Source organism: Humulus lupulus, chromosome 5, assembly GCF_963169125.1.
Source record: "Humulus lupulus chromosome 5, drHumLupu1.1, whole genome shotgun sequence".
Lineage (NCBI taxonomy): Eukaryota > Viridiplantae > Streptophyta > Magnoliopsida > Rosales > Cannabaceae > Humulus > Humulus lupulus.
The window spans coordinates 120,920,671-120,931,388 of NC_084797.1; positions in this window are offsets into that span (position 1 = coordinate 120,920,671).

Here is a 10,718-nt window from a genome sequence, read left to right on the forward strand (position 1 = left end):
CTACAGAGTTTTAGTATTACAAAAAGGTTGTCCCCTTCCCTGTCCATTATCCCTAATATTTATTAGACAGGTTTAGGTAACCATGTGCATAAATATTATAAACATTTAATAAAGACAATTCCCATTTACACAGGGATATGATTTCCTAACAGATTATACTCCTGTTATCTTGGACAATAAATGTGCAATACAGCCTAGACATTAATTAGCATATAGAGTGCCTCTGAATCTCTCGAGATCCTTCAATATCTGTCATGACTAGGTTTCCATGAGCTTAACAAATTAAGAGCCCCCTAAAGGGGATCCGAGCACTACATGTCTCGAACTGGACTGTCACCCTAAGAGGCGACCTGCCAATCATCTGAATGTCGTGCTGCCAAGTCCTAACACGAGCTGCTCACTACATCTTTAGCTAGATGTTCTACTCGTCTGCTTTTTCCATATATTCATCTGCCAACTAAACCCGTAGCTGAGTGATTAAACCCGTGCTAATTTTTAAGGTACAACAGTAATATGTACAGATATAATCAGTAGAAAAATAGTTATTAATTAATATCCTATTTATATTTAAAAACATATCTTAAATATATTTTAAATAAATAAGATATTTATTTTTGAACATATGTGTGTATACATATTATTGACTAGATTTTTCTCTAACAACTAATTATAATAAAGCTTAAAGAAATGAAAATTAAGAAACTTATATTTACATTGTTAAGGTTATGAATAAACCCTAGCCCACGAGTCACTTTTATTAGGATGATAAAAGCTTAGAGGTATCAAGATTCTATAGAGGTTTTGAGACAGTGTTATAGCAATGCTTTAAGTACAAGATAAAATTTGTGATCCTTTACAAAGTGTACCCTAGCCCTATTTATAGATGGTTGAGGGCAATTAATTCCCTAATGAGGGTTTGTCACAATTATTCTCCCTTAATGTACACTTAAATGTACAATAAATGATAAATTCCTTCATTTACAATGCTGGTGGGCCTCTGCATATCTTAGTGGGCCCAATTACGAGGTATCACCCACTAATTTTTGGGGCAACATGCTCTTGATAGTGTCAGGGGGTAGTTGTACATTTTCCCATGTCAGGTGACATTGTAAGACATCCTGCTTGTCACTTATATGGAATCGACACCAAGATTTTTGTAATAGTGGATATTAGAGGGCTTCTTGTGGGCCAAGGTCACTATGCCTGTAACGTCCTAAAATTCCTAATAAGGCTTAGTTCCTTGATTAGTGTGCAAAGATATCCTAATTTTATTTATTTTTAAAATAAATAAGTAGCCTAATTGAGCCTATAAAAGGAATGTTAATTGAGAGTGAAAATGGATGATCAAAATGACGATATGAAGATCTATTTTTCATATTCTAGGATTTTAGAATCTCTCTACAACAAAACGTCTTTTTCTAATTGTTAATATTCTCATCTCTTCTTCTTATTGTATCTATTGTACCCTAATTTTAGCATGAGTTCAGTCACTCAACTCGGGTACAGCTAGCAGGTAAATACGTGGAAAGATAACCAAGTAGAATATCTGATTATTGACCATGTGAGCAGCTCGAGATTCATAATGGCCAGATCTAATGTTAGGCGTCCTGGAATTATAATGAGCTCGGGGTCAGATCACTATCAAGCACGAGCTCGGAGTCAGATAATCTGTCAAGCTTGAGCTCGTATGAGATATTCAGCTCGTGAGAACCTAGATATAACACACATGGAAGGATCCCAAGAGACTCAGGGACTCTCTATATGCTCATTAATGACCATGCTGCGTCATATTTATGTCATTTACTATTTGAGACAGCAGGAACGTGTTTATTATGTTATCAAATCATATCCCAATGTAAATGGGAATAATTTGTAATAATCATACATCGTATGTGTAGTTACACAATTTGTGTACACGGTTACCCAAACCTGTCCATTGAATTCCCCTATAAATACTGGGAATATTGGACAAGAAAGGGGACCATTATTCTGTATTATCGAAACCCTACCAAAATAGAGAGAGAAATAATAATAATATTGACTCGTGGACTAGGTGGATTTTAACCACTGAACCACGTAAAAGTTATGTGTTTTTTGAGAGAATTCTTATTATTTCATTATAGTTTACTATTAAGCACTAATCTACCCATTTTATTTCTAATTATCTCGTTGGTGAAAAGTCGTGTCAACAGTTTTGTGCTTTCATTGAGAGTAAATTAGTGCTACACAAGTTCTAGTCCATTTTCATCATGGTGGTCACTCACTCAATGCACGATAATGAGGTAGAACAACTTGATAGGTAGGAGGCCCATCATACCGTTGTTCCCAATGAAAGTGGTTCGGATGTTCAACAACGTTCGGGAAAACAACCAGCGGGTCGAGGCGATACCGGGAGTGTGGCATCGTTACTGCCAAATCATAATATAGGCTATCTGACTGCCATCGAGATGGAAAACATGCAGCCGAGGAGCCATCTGGCTAGGGAAAACAGGAAGATTGAGAAGGTTTTGGCTCAATTACCCCTTATTGCAACCGACGTTAATATCGAAAAGAGGCAAAGTGGGTCTCATAAGCCCCACAAGAATAACTGATCTAAACCAAGTCGATTTGTCAGAACTGTAACCCCAGGTTCTGTGCCTACGGGGTGAGATGGCTAGAATGCTCTGCCCAGTGACCATCACAGGGGTCACCAGCATGCTAGTCGGCCAGGCAGGATTGCGACCCCAAGTCCGATGCCTTCTTCACAGGTCCCCAAGAATGTCCACGAAAATCCACAAGGAGGGGATAGGACAGACTCGTGAAGGCATAATGCTCCAACAAACCCTTTTGTGCGATGATTGGATCACCAGGCACTGAGACCCAGGGATGTTGGAGAAGAACAGAGGCGGGCTAATTTAGTTTGTCCGGATGGAACAAGGATAACCTCACCAATAATGCATCCCCCATCACCTAAAAGACATCCGACACCACCTCATCCTCAATGAGATATTCCAGCTTATGGGGACAGCAGGAGAAATCCTCCCCCATCCGCGAATACTTCCACTCCACGAACGCGTGTTGAGAATCTAGGTCCTCGATCTCAACCGCGAACTGTAAGCTTCAGAAATGGAAGTTACTGGACCGAAAGTCATCATAGCGACAAGTCCAATAGCGACCTAAGAAATCATTTGAGTTCAGCGAAAAGCCCTCGGTATGACCCACAATCCAACTTCCGCGATCATCTGAACTCGCAGAGGTGATGATATTGGCTATACTCAACACGAAGGAGGTCCATCCATTGTACGTGACAGCGCGAATGCCCCACCAAACCAAGCTCGAGCTTGGATGGACAATAACCCGTCAAACGCGTACGATAGGATGGGAGTTGTTGAACAATCCCCAGTTAACCTAGGGACTAGGGACCAAACCCTCAAGAGACTCTGATGGAAGAGCAAATGAAAAGACCCTTGTCTGGAAAAGAAAAGGATGATTACGACTCAGATGAGGAGCTCGAGCCTTTTGCTCCAAACACTACGACGGCAACATATCTCATAGGTTTCAGGATGCCACATATGTCAAAGTTTGATGGAGATGGAGATCCATCTGATCACCTCAGAATGTTTAACACCATAATGATGGCCCACAATGTCGGGCTCGATCTAAGGTGTATCTTGTTCACTGCAACTTTGGTCGGGCCTGCCAGGCAGTGGTTTAAACAATACAAGAGGCATTCAATAAGCTCATGGAAGATATTTTCTTCCAATTTCAAAAAAGCATTATGAGCTTCCTAGGCAGCTCGAGTTGAGGCTGATTCATTGGATAATGTAAAGTAGCAACCTGGAAAAACGTTGAAGGCATGTCTGAGCAGATTTGCTAATGTTGCTGCATGAGATAGGGATGCTAATGACAGTTCAAAGCTCATGGCAATGAGGACGGGAATCCTGATCGGGGGTGACTTTTGGCATGAACTCCAAAGAAAATGAGTTAAGTGTGTAGACGAATTCTTGGCCTGAACCCAAGAGTAGATAAACCTGGAGGAAGCACGAGCTTTAATCGCAGGAACTAGTCCGACCCCTGTCCAATCTGTTGGAGCGGTAACGGATGTTGCAACTATGGCTCAAACCGTTGCCCAAAATAACCAAGGGGGAAATAACAAAAGGAAGAGTGATGATAAGGGCGACCAGAGTGGGACGAAGAAAAACAAGTCCGAGGAAAAATTCAAACCTGTGTACACTACCTATACCGATATAACAGACACCTGGGAGCACATTTTTTCGAAGCCAAAACTGTTGAGGAACCAGAGGGCGGAGAGAGATCCCTCAAAATTTTGCCGATTCCATAACGACATCGGTCGTAACACATATGATAGTCGGCAACTGAAGGATGAGATTAAAACTCTCATCAGAACTGGACTGTTGGCCTAGTATGCCAGAAATTGGCTACTCCCTAATCAGCCCGCCGGGCAGAACCCTCAATCAGTCCTTGAAGCTCTGATAGGCCAAACCAGAGCTCAGGAAAATCTGGTCGAACCCCCTCCAATAGTAGGGGGAGATATAACCACTATTGCGGGAGGGCCACATCTTGCAGGCACGAGCAACGGGGCCCAAAAAAGGTACATTAACGAACTAAAGGCTTGTAACGGGGTGGAGTTCATCCCAGAACAACGATTATCGAAACAGGAATGATTGGAAAAGTAACAAATCATTTTCATAGTAGAAGATACTAGCCACGTCCAATTCCCACATAATGATCCGCTGGTCGTAACCATTCAGCTTGACAACTGAAGGGTCCGAAGAACATTAGTGAATAACGGAAGCTCTGTAAACCTACTATTCAGGTCTACCCTAGAAAAAATGGGATTATCCATAACAGATTTGAAGGGGACCTTGATGACTCTATACAAGTTTTTGGGTGAAGGGTCAGCGGCCATCAGGATAATCGAACTGGTGGTGACATTGGGAGAAGAGTCATGAACTGTTTCCAAAGTACTCGAGTTCTTGGTAATCGATTGTCTGGCCGCATACAATGCGATTTTGGGCCGACCTACGTTGATGGAATTTGAAGTGATAACCTCTATCCTCCACCTGGCAATGAAATTCCCCTCAGCTATAAGGATATGCACAATCAAAGGTGATCAGCTCATTGCCAGGGACTGTTATAGCATTTCTATGAAGGGAAAATCACAACCCGGGCAGGAAGCGATGGTCATAAATGATGGAGGTGAGGAGTCTCAAGTAGTATAAGTTACTTGTGGGATGGAAGAACCTTAGCAGGAAGAGGATAGTAAGATCGCCCAATGCGACCACTTTGACCCACAGATAGGCGAAGACAGATCAGAGCTAAAATCCATAGAAGAGCTCGAGGAAGTAAAAATCAATCCCAAAGAAACTTCAAGAGTCGTAAATATTGGAAAGAATCTTGACGACAAAAGAAACGCATAGTTGGTTCATTTTTTACAGAAAAACCTGGACGTCTTCACTTGGTCGCATGAGGATATGGTGGAAATCAATCTGAATATAATTATGCACACTTTAAATTTGGACAAGAATGTGCCTGCAAAATCCCAAAAACGGAGACTTTTGGGAACGGTCCGAGCTGAAGCCCTCGAGGAAGAAGTAGCTCGGTTACTAAAATGCGGATTTATGCAGGAGGCCAAATACCCAATCTGGGTAGCCAATCCCATGCTGGTCCCAAAGCCAAATGGGAAGTGGAGAACCTGTATCGACTTCTCTGACCTAAACAAGGCTTGTCCCTAGGACTGTTTCCCACGGCCAAGGATCGACAAGTTGGTAGACGCCACAGTAGGTCACGGGCTCATGTCTATCATGGACGCGTACTCTGGATATAACCAGATCGCGATGAACCCTGTGGACCAAGAGCATAGTAGTTTTATGACCGAGCATAACATATATTGTTACAAAGTTATGCCATTCAAATTGAAGAATGTCGGGGCTACATACCAACGCTTGATTAACAAAATGTTCGCTAACAAAATCGGGAGAAATATGGAAGTGTATGTTGATGACATGCTTGTCAAATGAAAGACTGCCAATAACAATGTATCCGATCTGGAAGAATATTTTAGAATACTGGGGAAATATGAAATGAAGCTGAATCCCCAAAAATGCACTTTCGATGTGGCATCTGGAAAGTTTTTTGGGTTCATAGTCAACATAAGGGGAATAGAGGCGAATCCTGAAGAAATCTGATTGTTATTGGAAATTCTTTCATCCAGGTCGCGAAGAGAAGTTCAAAGCCTAACTGGAAGGGTGGCAGCTTTGAATCGCTTCATTTCAAAATCCACTGATAATTGTCTTCCATTCTACAACTTGCTCATAGGAAACAAGAAATTTGAGTGGACCGAGGAGTGTGAACTGGCATTTCTTGACCTAAAAACGCATCTGGCCAAACCCCTAGTATTGTCTAAACCAATACCTGGAGAGTCTCTGTTCCTTTATTTGGCCATGACACAGAATGCGGTCAGTGCTGTGTTAGTTCAAGAAGAAGACCGTGCTCAGAAACCAGTGTATTACTCAAGCAAGAGGATTCTCGAAGCTGAGTCAAGGTACCCACTGATAGAGAAGCTAGCATTATGTCTCGTATTGGCTTCCAGAAATCTCCAGCAATACTTCTAGTCCCATTCTATCAACGTCTTAATCGACCAACCTTTAAGGCAGGTTTTACAAAATCCTAAAACGTTCGGACGTCTTTTAAAATTGGCCATTGAACTTAGCTAGTTCAAGATTTTGTACATGCCATGGAATTCAATCAAGAGTCAGGCCCTTGCTAATTTTATGGTTGAATGCACCGGTTTTTAAGATGAGCTCATGAGGGACCGGCGCAGGAATTATGGAAATTATTCGTTGATGGATAGTCGAACGAAAACGGATCAAGAGCTGGGAGAATCTTAATCTCGACAGAGGAACATCAATTCCATACAACTCTGAGATTTGGGTTTGAGGAATCCAACAACGAAGCGAAATATGAGGCCTTACTGGCAGGGCTGAGGGTGGCAAGAAAGTTGAAGGTAAAATCCATCAAATGCTACAGTGATTCACAACTCGTGGTAAATTAGGTATTGGGGGAGTACCTAGCTCAAGGCATCAAGATGGCGGCTTACCTAGCTAAGGTAAAGGGGGAATTTTTTGAATTTGAGTACAGCTCTATTGAATAGATACCCCGCGAGCAGAATTCTAACACTGACGCTTTGGCGCAACTTGCTACCACGAAAATGGCTAAAACATTAAATGTAGTGCCAGTGGATTTCTTGGAGAGCCCAAGTGTAACGGAAAAAGTAACAGAGGTAGGAATGATTGACATAAGACCGACCTGGATGTGTCCTATAATGGAATATCTCACAACTGGAAAGTCACCTGACGACAGAAAAGACGCGAGAAAAGTACTCTATCAAGCTCCAAGGTACATAATAGTTGATGGGACCTTATATCGGCGTGGTCATTTGTTGCCCCTCCTGCGATGTGTTTTCCCCGAGGAAGCCAGAACCATTTTGCAAGAAATACATGAAGATTTTTGTGGAGATCATGCTGGGGGAAAAACCTGGCACTGAAGGTACTAAGACAGGGCTATTTATGGCCCACTTTAACGAAAGATTCGATCTCGTACGTTCAGAAGTGTGACAAATGCCAGCATTTCCCCATAGTTTCATGAGCTGCTCCGTTCGAGCTAACAATGATTTCCTCCATGTGGCCATTGGTAGCATGGAGAATTGATCTGATAAGTTCCTCACGTGTGGGAAAAAGAGGAGTTTGATATGCGATAGTAGGGATCGATTACTTCACGAAGTGGGTAGAAGTAGAACCTCTGGCAATCATTACTTCAAAGAGAGCTCTGGATTTCGTGGTGAAAAGTATCATATGTCAATTTGGTACCCGTAAGAGGATTGTGTCACATAACGGACACAGTTCGATAGTGATCTCTTCATAAACTTTTCTGAAAGATACGACATAACAAAGAGTTTCTCGTCGATAGCATACCCACAAGCTAACAGGAAAGTCGAGGCTATAAATAAGACCCTTAAGGCAAGCCTGTAGAAGAGGTTAGAAAAATCCAAGGGATTATGGCCCGAACAGCTCCCACGAGTACTTTGGGCCTACCGAACTTCTCACAGGACTTCCACAGGGCATACTCCTTTTTCCCTAACTTTCGGAAGCGAGGCCATGCTTCCAATTGAAGCCATGGTAACTACTCACAGGGACGTTTGATCAAGAATGGAATAAAGAACTACTTATTGCATCTCTCGATCTGATCAAAGAAACACGAGAATAATCACAGTTACAACTCGCCCATTATCAACAAAAATCACTTGCTATTTCAATTCAAAAGTCAAGGGGCGTAGACTTGGAATAGATGACCTAGTTCTCAGAAGGGTCTTTTTGGCAAACAATAACCCCAATGATGGTGTGTTGGGCCAAAACTGGGAAGGACCGTACCAGATTGTAGAAGTCTTACGCGAGGGAAATTTTAAGCTAGCTCGACTGAATGGGGAAGTTTTCCCACGGACCTGGAATGCTCTTCACTTGAAAAAGTATTATCAATAGTACTGCCATCAATGCAAGGCTTGTTTATAAAAGCCGGTTCAATTAAATAACAGATTGATTATTAAATAACCATTTCCTAGTTTTATTATTGCGAGCTCGTGTTCTTATGTTTGTAAAAGGAACCTGGAAATTTTATACTTCCTGGTTACTTGGGTTGCACATAACCGAGGACGGTGAGTTCTTAAGAAAATTAAGCCTATTTAGATAATATTAAAAACTTAGAAGCTGGAAAAAATTGATTATTCAATGACTTTTTAAAGCTCGAGTTTTCAATAAACCTAGCGTGAACTAAGTTTAAATCATCTAAAACCCTGGATATAACCAGGACTGAAACCTAGAAGCTTGGAAAAATTGATTATGCAACGGCTTTTTAAAAGCTTGAATTTTCAATAAACCTAGTGCGAACTAAGTTTAAATCCTTAAAAAAAACCCTGGACATAACTAGGTTCGAGGCCTGATTATTAACAGGTATGACACAAATAAGCGAGCAAAATTTTTGATACAACCAAGATTGATATAATAAAGGAAAGACAAGCAAATCAAAGGGTCCCAGGATTCACAAGCATGAGAAGATAATAGAGGAAAGACAAGCAAATCAAAAGTTAATGTATATTCAAATAAAAAAAAATTTGAGCTGAGCCCAGAGGCAATTGTTTTAAATCCCAAGGGATTGTTAGAAAACACATGATATTTACAAAGGAAAATCTTAAAAATGTCATTGGGCTCCGCCTGCTCGCCCTGTTGAAGTAACCTCCTCACCATCTCCCTCCGCTACTCTAGAAGCCTCACCAGTTTCCAAGGGTTCTTGCGAAAGCCGAGTCTTGAATTTGGCAAGATGTGGATCCCACAGCCTAGGCTCCATGAAGGAAAAGTTTCCACCCTGGTTGAAAGCCCAGCAATGGTAAAGCTTCTCCTCCATTGTTGAGGATGACAACGCCGCTTCCTCCTTGGCTTTAACTTCAACCTCGACTAGCTTCTCTTTGAGTTTGCCATTTTTGGCCATAAGCTGTTCAAAACGGCGGTTCACCTCTGCGACTTGAGCTTGAGAGGCGGACAGTGTGGTCTTTGTAGACTGCTCGCCTTCTTGAGCAACCGTCAGGGCATCTTTGGCAGCACACTCACTCTCATGCTTCAGTATTGGACCAGGATGGAATGCATAATAACAAAGCAAGTCAATAAAAAAAAATAGGAAGAACACATAGTAAAGAAAAAAAATCAGAGATGGGAGAAGAACTCATGGTGAGGTTCATCCCCATTGCAGACTCGAGGACATCCTCTGGGCTGCGCTCTTTTGTGGCCCTCAAAGCCCTGGCACTAGATTTATAGGCATGCCCCACCATGTGATCCTAGGGGGTTCCGATCCTTCCTCAGGGCTGGGTTCATTTACATATTGCTTAAATCCAGGAGTAAATGCCCCTGGAGCAGAGAGGACCAAGTAATATGGTTAGTCCCATATTCTTTGAAAATAGAGGATCTAAAGTTTAGTGTGTTGTCTACTATAAAAGTGCCTCTAGGATAGCTATGATTGTAGCGCATCACCAAATGATCCACGCACAAGAGAAGGGTTACATTTAGATCTGGATCAGTTGGATGGCAGCTAACGAGTTGGTTAGGATTAAAACGTACTAACCTAAAGCTAGTAGCATCCCAATCTAACTCCCTAAGTAGGAATGGGTTACCTTTGCCGGAGGGGCCGGCTGCTACCCCTGACACAGCTCGGACAAGGTCGGGCCCCCGATCGGCTTTGGGAGCCCGCCTTTTTCGCACAAGAGGCACTTCGGTCTCTTCCTCGTGACAATGGCTAACCCTGGAAAGGAACTATGGCTCATAGCCTTGAAACAGGAAATAGAGTCCATGTACTGAAATTTCGTCTAGGATCTTGTGGAAGCACCTAGTGACTTTAGGGCCATTGGGTGCAAGTGGATCTACCAGAAGAAACGAGGTGTTGATGGAAATATCGAAACTTATAAAGCTCAATTAGTGGCAAAGGGTTATACCCAAAGAGAAGGTGTGGACTATGAGGAAACCTTTATTCTGGTAGCCATGCTTAAGTCCATTCGCATCCTCCTATACATAGCAGTCACTCTCGACTATGAGATCTGGAAAATGGATGCCAAGAAAACTTTTCTTAATAGAAAGCTTGATAAAATCATTAATATGGATTTGGCAGAAGGATTTAAA